The sequence below is a fragment of the Grammomys surdaster genome, unplaced genomic scaffold, assembly GCF_004785775.1.
Source record: "Grammomys surdaster isolate TR1022 unplaced genomic scaffold, NIH_TR_1.0 174, whole genome shotgun sequence".
In the NCBI taxonomy this organism is placed as follows: domain Eukaryota; kingdom Metazoa; phylum Chordata; class Mammalia; order Rodentia; family Muridae; genus Grammomys; species Grammomys surdaster.
In genome coordinates this window covers 24,714,810-24,720,016 of record NW_021604622.1, presented here as the reverse complement: position 1 = coordinate 24,720,016, position 5,207 = coordinate 24,714,810, and the positions used below count along the sequence as shown (strand labels likewise).

The 5,207-nt window shown below is 43.3% G+C and overlaps 1 non-coding gene across 1 annotated transcript; it reads left to right on the top strand.

The window, feature by feature from the left end:
• The first annotated feature begins 355 nt into the window (after positions 1-355).
• On the top strand, positions 356-487 carry LOC114621441. Its single transcript, XR_003711423.1, has one exon. It is a non-coding gene; the product is annotated as a small nucleolar RNA SNORA17 (small nucleolar RNA).
• Positions 488-5,207: the final 4,720 nt, after the last annotated feature.

Sequence of the window (5,207 nt, the reverse complement as noted above, 5' to 3'; positions counted from 1 at the left end):
CAAACCAGTCTCATGCCCAGCAATAGTTAACACTTGTTGAGACCCATGCCCTGCTGGCTCTGTTCCAGGGGCAAGAATCATGTCACAGTGTCCCATCTATGACCATACAAGACTTGGCAGGGGGAGGGGCTTAAAGTTTTATGCCCAGTCTCTCTCTCTCTCTCCCACTCTCCCTCTCTTTCTCTTCCCCTCTCCCTCTTCCTTTCTCCCTCTCTGTCTCCCTCCCCTCCTCTCTTTTCTCCAGCACTATGGCTGGCTACACACTGCCGTACTCCCCACCATGATGATAATGTACTAACCTCTGAAACTGTAAGCAACCCCACGAATAAATGTTTTCTTTTATAAAGTTGCTTTTTCTATCCCTAGAGGCATTGTGGATGTGGCTGCTGGGTCACATGTGAATCAGTATGTGGCACAGAAAAGAGAGACTATGTCTATGCTCAGTGTTCTGACCTATGAACATCTGAGTAATTAGTAGCCTAACATTCCCTGAAACAAGTAAACCTGAGATGACAACCAGTCCGGTGTCAGGAAGGCCTGAGCATGCTCCCAGAACAGAGAGCATGCCGACTAGAAAAACTTGCCTGGGACTATATTCAACTACGCAGAAAGAAGTGAGCCTGAGACAGATGACATTCTCAAGGGGACACTCAGGTGAACAAAGCTGGGAACAAACCCAAGACAACCACCAGACTGGTACCACGGGGCCCAGGCAGGGAGCTAGCCTGAGATGACCAGCAGTCTGGTGCAGTGCAGACCTGGGGGGGAGGGGCAGATCATGACAAAGATGACCCCTGCCCAGTGCCATAAGGCACAAGCAGGACATATCACTCCTAAGACAATCCCAGACACTCAGAGACCTCAGACACCACCAAGAGAAGCAAGTAAGTGGTGAAAAAATGGAAGAGAAAGAGAAACAGAAGGATGTGGCACAATGAACACAAGCAGAACTGGAAACTCAAGGGTAGTGAGAAACAGCCTGATGTGAGGAGCTGGTGATGCCACCTAGGACCATGGTGGGGTCCTGGCCTGTGCTGCCACCAGGAGCCACACCTGGGTCCATGGCCCTACATCCACAGAGGTCTGTTACCATCAAAGGCCAGATGGACATCTGTGGTCTGGGCTGCCACCCAAGAACGTGCTCATGTCTGAGGCCTATGCAGACCTGGCCCCTTTCCTTATCTGGGCATCATGAGAGAGCTGGCCCTGGGGATAGGAAAGCTGACTCCATCCCTAGCCAGCTCCAGAACTAAGAAGAGTTGGGACATATTGCTGGCGTTGCAGGTGAGTCAGCCCCGAGGATATGAGCTTGGGAGAGCTGGTCCTATACTCATCTTCTGTGTGTTGGCATGGATGAGGGAAAAATACCCTCCCATACCCTCACACCTTACCACCTGCAGCAGTCAAAAGACCTGATCCTGGGGACATGAGAGAAGGAGAAGTGGCCCTGCCCCTCATCAGTTGCATGGCTCAGGAGAGTAGACATTACCTGGACACAGTAGAGCTGGCCCTAGACCAAATAGTTATGGATAGAAGACTAGATAGAAGGGAGGTTAGAATGAGAAGGCTAAGTGGGGAGTGGAGGAAGAAAAGGATATGGGAAGGAATGCGGAGAGAGACAGCTAAAATCAAGAAACATTTGAGGGATAGTATAGAAATCTAACATAGCAGAAATCTCCTAAAATGTATACACATATGAAGATTATCTAAATGAAATCAGCAAATAATGGCAGAGAGAGAATCCCAATTGGCTATCTCTTGTCACCAAAGCTTCTAGTACTGAGATTGGATTATATATAATTGAGTTGTTGACCAAAGGGACCCCACAGAAATCCCCAAACAACCAGGCTGTTGCCAAGACTCTTAAGTTGCTCTCCACCAACTGAGAGAAATAACACCTACACAACTCATTGAACATGGAGGTGTTGAGCTGGTATCTACCTACAATCCAAAGTCTTTTGTACAGGAAGGTACTTTCCACACTATCAAATGAGAAATGTAAACACCAATCCAGCCACAATAGACCTTTATCCACAATGGTGTACTACCTGCAAGATACACTAGGGCAATGGCAGCACAAAGCCTGTGGAAGTAACCAACCAATAACTGGTTTTACTTAAGGCTAATTCCATGACATGGAACCCAGCAGACACTTCTTGGTTGACCAAGAATTTGAGACTAGATATCCCAGGGACTTATGGTAAAACTAATAATACTGGTCTTAAAAAAAAATGTAGTGATATAATGACTCCTTATGATATTCTACTATATATACAGAGTGCCTTGTTCAGCCACCAGAGAAGTGTTCTCCCAAAGCCAGATGGAAACAAACATAAGAGACCCACAGCCAGACATTACACAGAGAATGAAAGACCTCAGAACACTCAATCCTAAATGGGATGTCTCTATCAAATCCTTTCCCTAAAAGCTCAGGGAACCTCACAGAAGAGAAGGAGAAAGAATTTCAGAGCCAGGGAAGATGGCAGACACCAAGAAAACAAGGCCCGCTACATCAGCTTGAGCAAAGATCCTATGAACTGACAGTCTGGGGTAGCATGCACAGGGCCTGTGTGAGTTCCCAGCAGGTCCTCTGCACGTACACATACTATGGCTTCTACTTTAGTGTTTCATGGAATTCCTGAGTATGAGAATGAGTGGTCCTCTGATTCATGTGGCTTCTCTCGGCCGCTTTTCCTTCTTCCAACTGTGGAGAGCTTTTGGGACCACTTGGAAGGAATCTGAGATTGGCCGAGGACAAGGAAATGGGCTTCAGGCAGGAATCTGACATTGGACCATGACAAGGAAGTAAGTTCAGGCAGGAATCTAATTTTAGGCTAAAACAGGGAAGTAACTTCAAGCAGGAATCTAAGTCTTAGGCTAGAACAAAGAAGTAGGCCTCAGTCATTGAGTAAGACTGTGGGCTAGGACGGAATATCTAGCCTAGGCTCAGATATTTTGGTCATCCTGACAAGCCCTTACAGTGATCACAGGAGTGACTGAGGGAGGGATCTTGGGACTTTGCTTATTGCCTTCCTTGTATCCTGACTATCTGCATCTCTTGCATTGCTAGTTCCTCAACCTAGAACTGACCTAAATTACTTGCATGTAATTAAAATAGTATAAAAGCAGATTGGGAAAAAAATAAACCCGCCTTCAGTCTCAGAATTGACTGGGGTCATGCTGCAATGTTGTCTAATTGTCTTTTTTCTTTTTAATCCTCACTCCTGCAATGGAGAACCTGTTGACTGACTGAGCTGGCCTGGTCATCCAACTTCAATGTGATCGTTTTATCTTTTTATATTTTATTTGGTTATATTTTTAATTAGTCAATTAAAACCTAGCCATTAAGGTAAAGCTTAATGGCTGAATTGTCATTTATACCTGCTGGTAGAGGGGAAAACCAGTTTTCTCCAATGGAGTGACACTGCCCAGACAACCACTTCAGAGTAGGCCTCATGTCCAGGAGAATTGACCAACATATAAAGGACTAAACAGTGCTTTTATTTGGTTATAGTTTGGAATGAAAGGTTGTTGTTGTTTTGTTTAGGGGAAGTTGTTTTGGGAGTGGGGGATGGTGTTTTATTTTGTTTTCTTGGTTTTGCTGTTATATTGATTTTTGTTTGTTGAGAAAGAACCTCGAAAAAAAACAAAAATAAATAAAAATAAAAAATAAAAATAAATAAATAAATAAATAAATAATAAAAATAAAATAAAAAAAAGAGAAAGAACCTCTAAACAACCCAGGCTATTGCCAAGGCTATTTGTTGCCTTCCACAAACTGATGGCAAGTCCCTCTTATTGAAAATAACATGTACACTACTTACTGAACATGAAAAAGTCCAGCTGGTGCCTACCCAGAGCCTTCACCCCTACCGAGTGAATACAGATTGAAGATCTAGAAAGACTTGAGGGAGAAGAATAATGTGATTGAAACATATTTAAAGTTAAGATTGGCTGGGCAGTGGTGGCACACGCCTTTAATCCCAGCACTTGGGAGGCAGAGGCAGGCAGATTTCTGAGTTTGAGGCCAGCCTGGTCTACAGAGTGAGTTCCAGGATAGCCAGGGCTACACAGAGAAACCCTGTCTTGAAAAACCAAAAAAGAAATTTAAAAAATTAAAAAAATAAAGTTAAGATTGTTTTAAATAATTAAGATAAATGATGATGAAGAGATAGATAGATGATAGATAGATAGATAGATAGATAGATAGATAGATAGATGATAGATAGATATCAAATAATGGTGGAGCTGGAGACAAAGCCCCAACTACACGTCTCTAGTCAATAAGTAGAACCTCCAGTCCCAGGAGTGCGCTATATTTAATCAAACTGTTAGTCAAAGAGGCCCCAGGCTATTGCCAAGACTATTTGTTCCTTTCCACAAACTGATGGTAAGTCCCCACTGCTGAAGACAATGCATAAACAACTCATCGAGCATGAAGAAGTCCATCTGGTGCCTACCTAGAGCCTTCACCCCTACTGACTAGTGTTCATGGTCCTAGAAGCTATGTGTACACTATCAGAGGAAAAAGATAAACATCAGTCCAACGACAAACTCTTCTATCTACATTGATAACCTACAAGAAATGCTGGTACAATAGCAGCACAAACTTTGTGGGAGTAACCAATCAATATTTGATTGGATTTAAGGCCAACTCCATGAGATGGAACCCATCCTCAACACAACTTGTATAGCTAAGAGCCTGAAGCTAGACAGGCCATGTACCTATGGAAAATACAAATACTACTCTCTGACCCAGGAGCTATCTCTAATTGATAACTACTAACAAAGAAAAAATTAGTTTTCTCCAACAGAGTCTCGTTGTGCATAAAAACCACCTTTAAGGACAGACCCCATGCCCAGCAGTAGATGGCCAACACAAAGGAAATTCAATGTCATTGTTACAGGATCCTTGTCACATAATGCTTTATGAGGATACTACTTATATTTTATTTCTTTCTCTAATTACAGGTCTTTCTCATATATATTATAGTTCACAGTGTTGTGAGTTTCTGGGGATTTCTCTGTGTATGAATGTGTGTGTGTGTGTGTGTGTGTGTGTGTGCATCTGTAAGAGTTTCTTATGCTTTTTCTTTGGCTCTTTTTCTTCTAAGAGTTTGTTTTTATTCAGTCTTGGTTTGTATGGGTTTGGGTGGATGGGTAGTCTGGGAGGAGTTGGGAGGAGTTGGGGGAGGGGAACCATCATC